Source organism: Phoca vitulina, unplaced genomic scaffold (assembly GCF_004348235.1).
Source record: "Phoca vitulina isolate PV1807 unplaced genomic scaffold, GSC_HSeal_1.0 scaffold31, whole genome shotgun sequence".
Lineage (NCBI taxonomy): Eukaryota > Metazoa > Chordata > Mammalia > Carnivora > Phocidae > Phoca > Phoca vitulina.
This window is the reverse complement of record NW_022589734.1, coordinates 14,049,579-14,061,902: the sequence shown is the minus strand read 5'-3', so window position 1 is coordinate 14,061,902 and position 12,324 is coordinate 14,049,579. Positions and strand designations below refer to the sequence as shown.

At 41.4% G+C, this 12,324-nt stretch overlaps 1 protein-coding gene across 1 annotated transcript in view; it reads left to right on the top strand.

The window, feature by feature from the left end:
• The first annotated feature begins 22 nt into the window (after window positions 1-22).
• RANBP9 (RAN binding protein 9) overlaps window positions 23-12,324 on the top strand; it is a 90,802-nt gene continuing 78,500 nt past the window's right edge. The window contains exon 1 of the mRNA XM_032424985.1: window positions 23-253. The gene's annotated coding sequence lies outside the window, so the exon portion shown is untranslated. The remainder of the gene's footprint in view (window positions 254-12,324) is intronic.

The following is a 12,324-nucleotide window of genomic DNA, read 5'->3' as shown; positions in this document are numbered from 1 at the left end:
GGCCTCGCCGCGGGCCCCGGCCCGGCCGGAGGCGGCCCGGCCGCAACCCTGGCGGCGGGCAGCAGCGCCGCGGCCCCCTTCCCGCACGGGGACTCGGCCCTGAACGAGCAGGAGAAGGAGCTGCAGCGGCGGCTGAAGCGCCTCTACCCGGCCGTGGACGAGCAGGAGACGCCGCTGCCGCGATCCTGGAGCCCGAAGGACAAGTTCAGCTACATCGGCCTCTCTCAGAACAACCTGCGGGTGCACTACAAAGGTACTGGGCGTGTGTCGTGCGGTGGGAGTGGGGCCACTGACCCGACGTGTCCTGCCGCCGCAGCCGACTCTCGACCCGCCCCCGACCCCCTCCCGCCCAGGGCCCGGTGCCCTCCGAGGTGACTCGCCGCCCGTTCCGCTGCTGCGAGGGTGGGACCGGGGTGGCGGGGACCGGGGTCAGATTCTTGGGGAAGGCAGGTGAGTAGAATGCCCCTAGGTGTAATGGAGCTGGTAATCCTAGGCCAGGAGGAGGACACCTTGAGGGAATCCAGGATGACAGGACATAACTCGCTTTCTGATTTCCCTTTAAGATAAATCTTAGGGCTCGGATAGAGGAATCTATGGACCCGGAGTTGGGTTACATTGTTCTCCAGGTGGCGGTGGGTCAGGCGTTCTCTTCTTACGTAGGGCGAAGAGAGGCACGATTCTGAGGTATGATTTCTAATTAAGGGAGAGCAGGGATATATAGGGGGAGGGGTAATCAGTGGAGGATTTTGTCTAAAATTAGGCCAGAGATTGTCTAGGGGGACAAAAGGACAAGGGCCCCAAGTTTGGCATCAATGTTTCTTACTCGGCGCAACTGGGAGGGTAAGAGGTGAACCTCAGAAGTAGGTGTTTTCCTAGGGGAGCAGAAACCTACCACTACTGATTGGAAATGCCCTGTATTTACGTGCTGGTATTATATGAAGTCTAATTGAAAACGGATATCTTAAAATGTTATATAGCATTTTAAAGAAAATTGGCTTATGTTTTACACCTGCAGTTAAAAACAAAAACAGCCTTAGGCTTGTGCTTGTCCCCCACCTCCCTCACCTACCTCTTCTCTGTTAAAGCTTTAAGGAGATCAGTTTTATATAAAATTATAAATTGCTGAGAATTTTTGAAATGTAGCCCAAATTAATAGCATGCATCAAGTTTACTGGTCTGGGAGAAAACAACATCAGTCTAATGTATCAGTCTGTCTGGAAACAAATCAGTTTTTAGGCCCCAGACCTGAAGCAGGAGCTTTTACATTCAAAGCAGCCTCCTTTTGATTGGCTACAAAGGAAGGGTCTTAATCAGATCCTAGTGACAGGGATATAGAAGGTATAAACAGTTCTCCTGGTTAAATTCTTAAAGCATGCAGGACTAAAATGTGAGAAGAACCTTGATAAATAAGTTACTATTTAATCAGAAAGGAGAATGGCGACAGAAATCTACCAAATGATTTGGCTGGAAGGAATCACGCACAAAAAAAGCCTTGTTGAATATTCCTTCTTTTCATCCATAGATCCTGAGAAGTACTTTCAGTTTTAAATATTATGTTTCTTAATCTAAATGGTCGAAAATGACCTTTGTTTTCTCTTAAGTTAGGACATTTTGTTAATACTCTGTGGAGGCTATTATTTAATTTTGTGTTCTAATTTTGTGTGAACAGTGCTGTGCTATGAAGTGTTTACTTCTCATCTGGCTACTGGAAAGCTTTTTGTTAGACTTGACGAAACTTTATCTTAAATTTATGGTCGATGGTTAATAATTAGCTTATAAAATCAGAGGCGAAAGATATGGAAAATTATTGAACAAAGAATCCTAGCTTTGCTGAGTCCTGCAATCATTTGTGATTTTAGGCATGTTACAGGACAGGCTCTCAGTTTCTTCCTCTGAGAGATGAGAGAGTTGAGCTGGATGGTAAGGAAATTTCTAGCTCTGAATTTCCGTGAGATCTACGATTTGTGATGAGAGTTTCTTTAGTACTGTAACATGCCTTGATTAGTTCTAGTAACTCCTTTTGCATAAAATTATGATTTGGGTCAGAGAAAAGTGCATGCGTATGAAAAATTGGTTGGAGTTTGGAATGTTTATGACACTGCTGTCTCCATTATTTTTCCTGTTGGCCTTTTTATTACTTTTTGTTGTATAATACTAGATTCACTTTCTGGAAACTTCACTCCTTTATAAACATAAAGCATCACTTCTGGAAGAACAGATTTTGTTATCTTTTTTTCTTTTTTCTCCCTCTGTCCTATCGCCCCTTTGTCTGTCCCTTCCCCCTTGTCACAAACACAGTTCTTTTTCCCCCTTCTACTGCCTCTTCCTCTTGTCTTGTTATTTTAATGTGTGTGTGGGTTTTTTTTTTTTTTTTTTTTCCTGTTGTTGTTCTGTGTGCCTTCTGAGTGGACCACACCAAAGTACTGGGCAACTCTGTCCCAGTAATAGGGGAAGGGAGCAAAGGGGAAGTGTTATAGGTAGTGGAGAATAAAACTTTGAAGTCACAAAATAAGAGTGAATTTTATTTAACATTTCATTGTGCCACTTTGATTTTTACCTAAGCATTTTCAGACACTTTTAACATTAAAACTACTGTTCAAAGAATGTTTTTGCATGTTACAGAGTTTGAAAAGACTGATAATTATTTTTCAGAATGGTAAGGATTTTTCTTACCTTTGAAATAGAAATATCTTGGTTTCTTAATTGCTGTGAACATGCTCGGTTTTTAAAGATGTTACTCTTCTAAGTTGGAATTACTGTTTTTGGAAGCCATATGGTTCCTTAAATGATTCGAAGGGATTAATGTTAAACAATGCCAGACATGCAGACAAAGTTGACTGGATTGCAGAGGAAGAGCAGGGTGTGTATACTATATGCTAAAATTTTAAAAAGACCTTTTGCTTAGCAGTCACACACCAGCTGTTGAAACACTCAGGCATAGCCCCTTTTATTTTTTAAAATTGTCAGCTTTAAATAAATACAAATGTGACAAGTTTAGGCTTAGTTATAATGAGGACTTCATTCCAACTTAAAGCATTTTAATGCATGGATTCAATTAGTCCTAAATGTTTCAGTTACAGATTGCATTTTTCTATTTGTGAAGTTATCACATTTGGATACATTACAAAGCTTTTTAATACACGCACAAAAGCGTGTTAGTGGATTTGGACAGGTTGGTGGAATTCTCATTTCAGTTGTGAGAAAGTAGGAGCACCTGGCGGCTAGATTTTCCCAGGCCCAAGTAAGCCAGGGTTGGAAACTAATTTTCACCAACTCTAAATTTAGTGCTCTTTCCGACCATATAGTATTGCCTCTTTCAATTTATATGAGTTTTAATTCTCTCTAAAAGATAAAATCCAGTGATGACATTTAGAACTTTTTGAAGAATAGTTGACGTTAAAAGTACTTCCTATGGGGGAAAAATGTTGCCTGGAACACACGAATGCCATGGAGAAGTTCAGGCACCTTGATTCTGCTGATTTAGGGCAGCTCACAGGAAACGCAAGAGAAGTGAAAGTTAGAAATGATAGGTAGCTATGAACTAGTGAATTGCTCTTTTAATTGAAGCGTTATTAACGGCATCTAACAGGATAGCTGACTTTCTCGTGTGCCCCACTCCCATCCCTCTCAGTGTCACCAGTCATTAGGCCTTTGACACTTCTTAAATTACTTATTGAATTTTTTGCACTTCTTGAGGTTAAACAAATATCTTAACAATATTTGCTTGCCTACCAATGCAAATGTCTTTTAGGAATTATGGGGATGATATAAAAATGTTCCTTAAAATCAAGGAATTTAAAAACCAAACCGAGCTTTTCCCCAGGACCTCTTTGCCAGTATAATGGGAAATTTAGCTTCAAAAATGGTAGTTGATAGCTGCAAGAATTAAGTAAATCTAATAACCACCCTTGTTTAAAAGTAGTAGTAATGATAATTCATGGAGCTGTTGCTATAGGGTGGGTATTCTGCTCTACAGCTTGTGTACATGCCTTGCTCTCCATGCGTTTATTCAACAAGCTTTTAGTGAATGTTTACTTTGTGCCAGGTTCTGGGCACTCAAAGGTGGTGAGATACTGTCTTTGAATTCAGAGAGCTCAAAGCAGGTAAAACACACAAGTGTAGTAAGGGAAGTGTTATAAAGAGCCACGTGGAAGACGGGAGGAGCATCTCTACCCCTGGCAGATGCTGGAAGTGATGAAGTTGGTGAGTCAGGGACAGCTCTTGGGAGAGACGAGGCTCGCGGTCAGGCTTGAAAGATGAGGATGTAGGGGAGGAGGTGGGGCGCTAGGCATTACAAGTGAAAATGCATAACTAAAATCTCAGAGGTGAGAATTATTGTGTATGTTTGGATCTACCAGAAGTTGTGGTGTGTTGGAATTTAAGAGTGTGTGACAAGTAGTAGCTGGGAAAAGATTGTGAGAGGCCTTCAGAATATTTTACTGAACTTAGATCTTATTCTGTAGGACATGAGGAATCATCAAAGGATTTTAAATAGGAAGTGACTGGCTCATATTTTCATTTCTGTCATATTATACAACTAACTGGAAGATGGATTTAAGGGAGTACAAGACTGAAAATAGCAAACTCATTTAGAAGCCTGTGTAAGAAATAAGGACCTGAACTCGGTCAGTGGTGGGTGGAGCAGAGCAGACATATTTGTGATACGTTTTAAAGTGACACTGATAGGAATTGATGGAATGATGGAGAGAGAAATCAAGGATGACACTTGGGTTTCTAGCTCTGTGAGGTTCTTGCAGTGAACCATGAATCAAATAATAATTGCAAGGAAGTATTACAGTGTTTTTGGAGATGTGTAGGAATGGGAATCTCAGCCATATGATCTGACTTCACAGAAACCAGAAGAACCCAGAGAAGCCTTCCAGAAAGAGCAGGAACAGATCTTCTGGAGTTAAGGTGGCTCCAAGGATTGCAGCAGCTGGAGTTCATGACTTTTCACTTTATTCTAGTGCTGAAGTGACTCAGCTGTAGTTTCTGGTTGTTTTCATCTCTTTTCCCTCCTGACTGGTTTACCCTTTCCTTCCTATTCCAGATTCCTGAGGGACTTAGCAGATTGGATAAACTAATTGCCATCATTCTTAGTTGGGCAGAGCTTTTCATTATATGCTGTGGTGTTGAATTGGTGGCCTTCGTGTCATGTGTTAACCTGTGTTGAATCAGCTGTAGGCGTGTTAAGGGTACTTATGAAATAGGAAGTACCCTCCTGGCACAAGGAGAGTCTGGGCCCTGCCTCTTTCAGTAGGGGTAGTGTGTGAGGCCGTTTCTCATGGGAGGGGTGGGCGCATACCATAATTGACCTGAGCGTGGGAGAGGGGTCTAGGTCATGACTGATTTGGGAGTCACCCCTAGGTGGTGGCTGAAACTCAAGGAGAGGGTATGAGAGAGAGAGTGGGTAAAGTGAGAAGAGCCGTGGGCCAAAGATGGAACCCTGAGCAGGGCCAACGTTAAAAGACTGGGTGGGGTCCCAAGAAGGACTAATTAAGAGGTGCCTGGACAGGGGAAGAGTGTGGCGTCACAGAAGCTGAGCAGAGGAGTATCAGAAATGAGGAAGTGACCTTTAGTGTCAAATGCAACAGATCGGTTTAGCGAGCTGGGCAGAGAAAGTTTTCCACTGGATTTGGAAATTAGATCATTGTGACCTTAGGAGAGCAGTTTGAATTTAGTGATGGGGGCAAAGATCAGAGTCAATAGTAGGGACCAAGCAGAGCGTGTAGTGAATATAGATTACTCTTGAGACATAAAGGCGAAGAAAGAGATTAAGCGGTACCTGGAGGAGGATGGAAGTTAAGGCAGGATTGGTTTTTTTTTAAATGGTTGATAGTGGAGTTACGTTGTGCCTGGTGATTAGTTTCTAGTGTCGGCAAAGACGATGAAAATCCACACAATCAAAATTATCCATAAAAACCCCTTTGGAAAATACTGTGTTAGAGACTGTTGTATCGTTTCTAAGTAAGTCTCGTTTTCGCTCGGCGGTGTGGGTGAAACTGAAGTGACATTATGTTAGATGAGAGTGTAATGTTAGTCTGATGTACGGAGTCCCAGTAAATGTGTACAAAATGTAACATAGCTTTTGACAAATAAAATTAATAGTAACAGTACTTGCTTTTATTACCTTAACGTTAAAAAAAAAAAAAAAAGTTCATTATGTTCACTAGCAACCCCAGTGCATTATCGACAGTGATTTATAGCACCGAGGCCTGGAGGATTTTGTGGAAAGTGGCCGTTTTGGGGACACTGCCCTTACAGATTGAGAGACTGAGGGGAAGGAAAGTAAAGAGGGGAAGGGTGAAGAAAAGCTTGGGAGGCTGACAGTGCTGGCTTGGAGGGAGGAGAGCCGTTCAGGAGAACAGGGCAACCCTGAGGAAGAGAGGAGGACATGTGACTTCTCTGGTAATAGGGGGAAGAGGTGAAGATGGGTGTGGATACTGACTGCTTTGTAATAGGAGAGTGCAGAGTGGACAGTAGCGGAGTCCCATTATATGATACAGTCGGTGAGGTAGTGTGCTCACTTATTCGGGGACAGGACCGAAAGCTTCGAGTGAGTGATGAAAACGTGGGCCAGCCATCGGGGAGAAGGGGGAACCAGCTAACGAAAGGTGTCTCAGTGTGTTGAAAGTAGTGGGAGAGCCCTGCTAACAACATTCGTTCATAGTCGTGCCTATTGCAAGACTGTTGGATTTTATTTGGTAGAGACATACTGTTGATCTCAGGCTGTGGTTTTGCTGGTTGCCTGTGGTGGAAGGATAGGCATGTGAGAGAAATATCAAGGATATTTTGAGAGCTCTTAAGTGAGTACCATGTAACCTATCCTGGAAGAGGAAAAATGGGGAAGGAGGGGGAAAAGGGGTTCAGGGAATGTTGTTGAAGAGGAAGTGTGGAAGCGAAATGTTTAGAAAGGGGAGAGGATAGGAGTTGTGTCCTAGAGGAAGATACAGGCATTTCTGCTCCAATGCCAAAAATGTGTTCCTGGGAAAACCTTATGTTTTCCACAAAATTGGGCACTACAAGTAACGGGGCTTATGGGAAAAATCGGGCTGGAGCCAACCGCATGAAACCTGTGGAACTTTGTGACCAGAGCACCACAAAAATAACAGTCCTGGTAAAATACAGGCCCAGTTCAGTTTCCACTGGCATTTGTGCCCAGCATCACAGGCTGCTGATCCTTCATAGCCCTGAGCCCTGGGGTTTGGGCTTCCTTCTTAGAGATGTAAGTGCTTGACAGCTGTTTAATCAAAATTAGTATCTGATTCAGGGTTTAGCCCTTTTCAACTCCCCACCCCCTTTTCCAAACAAAGAGGAAAAGTGTACAAACTTCAGCTATTAGAATGGCTAAAGTCCAAAGGAAACCTGACAATGTCAATTGCTGGTGAGGATGCAGAGCGACAGGAACTCACGTACTGCTGGTGGGAATGCAGGATGATGCAGCTGCTTTGGAAAATGGTTTGGCAGTTTCTGACAGAGCTAAACATAGTTTTACCAGCAGTTGAGCTCCTACCCGGCTGATTTGAAAACTTAGGCCCACACGAAAACCTGCATGTGAATGTTCATAGCGACTTCTCTCATCATTGCCCCAAACAAGCAGCAGCCGCGATGTCCTTCAGTAGGTGAATGGACACATGGTGGTATATCCATACAATAGAATATTATTCAGCGATAAAAAGAAAGGAGCTGTGCATCCATGCAAAGACGCATGTGGATCTTCAGTGTATGTATTGCTAAGTGAAAGAAGCGGTCTGAGAAGATTACGTACTGTATGATTTCAATTACCTGGCATTCTGGAAAAGGCAAAACTATAGAGATGGTAAAAAAGATGAGTGGTCGTCAGGGGCTTGAGGGGACGGATAGGCAAAGCACAGGGGATTTTTAGGGCAGCGAAAGTATTCTGTATGATACTATACTAGTGGATACATCACACCATGTATTTATCAAAACCACAGAACTTTACAGCCATTTAGAGTAAGCTTTAATGTATGCAAATTTTAAAAAATTATTTAGGAGGGAGGGGCAAATCCCAGGATAAAATGCAGAACGTGACAAAACTATCTAGCTGTATTACAAATATATGAAACAGCCTCAGAGAAGAGGGGGGAAGGGTGCTGACACAGGTAACTTTGGAAATCAGTAGTCTAAAGAGAAACCGAACTCTTACTGATAAAATTGTATCCCATGGGGATATGAGTTAACAATTCGGATGCTGTTATACATGTATACTGGAATTGAACAGTTAAATGGATGGCGGATGGTGGGAGCTAAGTTTCTTATCATTGGGGTGGAATTTTCCAGGTAAGCAGAGAGAAGGTTCGAATGATCGGTGTGGTAATAAAGTTGGAGACCTCAGTATTAACTCATGTTTGATTTAATACAAACACGGGTGGTTACATATAGAAACGTAGAGACACGTACACGGGGTTTAGTAAACATGCATGCATTTCCTGGCTCTTATCAATGAGAAAGCCTGAAAGCAGTGACAGCCCAGTAACAAGGAGCATACCTAGTAGCTAGATGCTGGGTTCTAATACCATTTGCCAGTAAAAGGAACCTCAGGGCTCCTTGGAGAAATGGCTGATTCTAGGACTAGGGCAGGAAACATGCAAGATGAGCCTCCAGCGTCTTCTGGGGTCGGAAAATAGCAAACAGAAAGAAAACACCTAACACAGGTATGTCAGAGGAGCCAAATGAAAAAGTACCCAGAGGCTAATGGGGGAGGGGGCGGTTTGAACAGCAAAATAAAGTAGTATTGAGTTATAACACAAAGTATAAAGTAAATATGCAAGAGACGCATGGGGTCCATACTGATAAAGACAAAGAGGAAATATCTTAATACTTTTTGATCAGTACTGGTTTTGAATTTTCCCCAGATGGCTCAGTACAGTGGCAGGCGTAGCAGATCTGAAGCCACTAAACACGGGACACTAGGAATGTACTTGTGGAGGTGCCCCAGGTTTTTGACTTAGGGTTTTTGTATGTGGCTAGATTTTTCTCTTCGTTAATGTACCGGGAAAAGCTGTGTTAGGAACTAAATGACTTCTTTATTATGCTGACATCATTCCTGTATTTATCAAGTAGATGTGAACTAATTTGTATTCAAGAAATATGTTTTGTAGCAGAACAGATTTCATTATTTCCAAGGTGGAATAGTTTCAGGTGATGTCAGAATCCAGAGTGTGGCTCCAGGAAGGAATGATTAAAGTTAGAGTAGGAGGTCAGTGGGAGTAATTAAAATGTGATAACAATAAGATAATCACAAATAATTGGGAAGTGTCTTAATGTCATATGGGACAGATATGTGTTGCTGTGAGGGCATATAAAAAGGTTAGACCAAGTCAGAGAGGTTAGAGAGAGTCATTGAGGAAGGAAAACTTGAGCTCAGAGCTAAGGGATGAGCAGGACATAACCCGGTAAGGAGGAAGGGTAGCGCTTTCCAGTTTGGGGTGGGGAAGAGTTTGGCAAAGACCATGGTCAGGCCAGTGTGGCCAGTTCAGGAAGGTGGTGGAAAGTGCTGGGGGATGGCCAGATCAACAGGGTTTTCAGGAAGTTTATCTTTTTCCTTGGCTGAATGGGAGACTGTTAAGGAATTTTAGTTGTATGGAGGAATAGTGATACAAGGAAGACTAAGTTATATTTCCAGAAAGGCAACTGTGACTGCATGTTGGAGAGTGGAGGGGGTTTGGAGGTGAGCTTCATTCAAAGCCCTTTCCTTTCATTTAAAAGGAATCAACAGATTGTGAAATGAAAGAGCAAGGTCTTGCTAGCCTTAGAGTTTTGAAGCAGTAAATGTATTTTCTTTTTGAACCATATAGAAAACACTTAACATTGAAGACTTTGTGGTTTAAACAATTTATACTTTGGTAGTGTGAGGTTGTTTTCTGGTTGTCACAGAATTCAGGTTGATAAGCTTCCTGCTGATGAGCATTATTAGAAATAGGCCCTTCACTCTGACATTACTAGTGTTACCTAAGAGTATGAATGCTTTTAATCTGACATCTCAGCTTTTTTCTAGGTCTTTACATTTAAGTTTAACTTAAAAATGAAACAAATCCTTTTAACCTTTATGGAATTTTTCTACAGTGTCTAAGTAGAGCATAGTGAATATAATAGAACCTTAAAGATTAATGATTATGTAGTTGTTGATAGTTATTTTTGCATAAGGGGAAAATGCAAGGCACTTTGATTCATATATGGATTTAACGCATGATTCTACTAATTAGGGGTAAGTTATATAACATCTGTAAGAGTTTTCTCTCTTTAAAATGAGGTTAAACCCATTTCACAGATGTTGAATGAGAAAAATCTATACAGAAGCACTTAATTCGTTGAGTGTTTCCCCTCAAATATTACTTTTCTTTCTCTTTTCCCATAGAAGTAGCAAGAATAGGAGACAGGAATACAAGTGAAGTGATCCCAGAATGCTCATTGTAACTGGATCCTTCCTGTGGGTTCAGAGCTTGCACTGGATCGGACTTCTTGAATTTAAATCCCAGCCCAAATCCTGGTTTGGAATTCTCACACAGCAGTACGACCTTGGGCGAGTTTCTTCATCTTCCCTTAATTTCCTCAACTGTGAAATGATAATAAATAGTACCTACTTCAGAAGTTCTTTTGAGTGCTACACAAGTGAACAAATACAGCACTCTGAGCAGGGCCTTTCACATGGCATTAAATGTATGGTAACTGTTGTCATTTATCATCATCATCATCATCATTATTATTATTAAGAATACCTTGAGACTACTTCATCCCTGAAAGTTTTGGTCACTTCCCTTCTAGAAAAACAAAAACCAAAAATAAAAGCTAGTTGATTTAGGACTCCAGGGTTAATCAGGGTTTTCTTTAGATTTTTTTAACTGTCTAAATTTTTTTTTTTTTTTGAAGATTTTTATTTATTTATTTGACAGAGAGACACAGCGAGAGAGGGAACACAAGCAGGGGGAGTGGGAGAGGGAGAAGCAGGCTTCCCACTGAGCAGGGAGCCCGATGCGGAGCTCGATCCCAGGACCCTGGGACCATGACCTGAGCCAAAGGCTGACGCTTAACCAACTGAGCCACCCAGGTGCCCCTTAACTGTCTAAATTTTTAAAATGCATTTAGTTTACCTAATTAATTCCCAGGCAACTCAATTATTTGAACACATATTTACATTTTAAATGTCTGTTTTTAAAGAAGTGACCTATGTGAATCTGCAGATTTATGCTGTTTTTTTTTTCTTCTGCTTAGCTTAGTGTAAATCTGTTACCTACATATGTTAAAGCAATTGGGGGGGGGGGCATCTATATATTGCTGCTTTTGTTTTTCTCTTCCTAACCAATTTTGTCACCTCCCAGTGGTCACCAGGCTGAGAACTTTTGCCCATAACCTACATGCTTAAGACATCTGTGGACAGGTTTTCATGGTAATAGAAGGGAGTGGCTGAGTTCATTCAGTATCTTTTGGGCCATGTGAACATGTGCTAATTTGCATTGCAAATGTAAACTGTTTAATGATGTAATTTGATGAAGTGTATGGGAAGGGAAAGGATCATCTCAGTGTGTGATGGTTATTGTATAGCTAAGATACAGTTTTTGATTTAAAAGAAGGTATTTAGTTTTAAAACAATCGTGGCAAATTTGAGAAGGAGAATTTTTCTACCCATGAAGGTAATGTTACAGTATGACTAAAGGATTAGTGACCTAAGTTTGTATTGGGTGAAGCGTATTTTACTAGAACACTGAATAATAATTTAGAGTATTTCTTCTCATGCAGTCCTTTTGGGGATTGTGGAGACTTGTCTTACTCTGAGTACTTTCTGACATGCTACTTCAACTTCTGTTTTTCTTCTTCTGTGGTTTTATGGGCATATTTTCTGTTGCTCACTTGATTTTTGTTCACATGCTAGCTTTCAGGCTAATTTGTGTCTTGGGTGAGGGACAGGGGAGGTGACTGTGAGCAAAGGAAATCCTCCAGGATTAGAATTGAGGAATAGCTATTTTAAAAAGTTTAAAAGCCATTGTCTAACTAACAAGATTCCCTAAAGATTTCAGCAGTGGTATGATGATACATTCCTTTCTTAAAAAACAGAGAAAGAAAATAAAACTAGAGATTAGATACATTTCTTAGTAGGCTGTAATTGACCAAAGAAATTTTTTGGATCAGCCTTTGTATAGAATTGATAAGAATATGTCCAAGAACAAACTTGAAAATTCTTTTTCTTTTTTATTTTTTTTTAAGATTTTTAAAAAATTTATTTTAAGGGGCACCTGGGTGGCTCAGATGGTTAAGCATCTGCCCTCAGCTCAGGTCATGATCCGGGATCAAGCCCCACATCAGGGA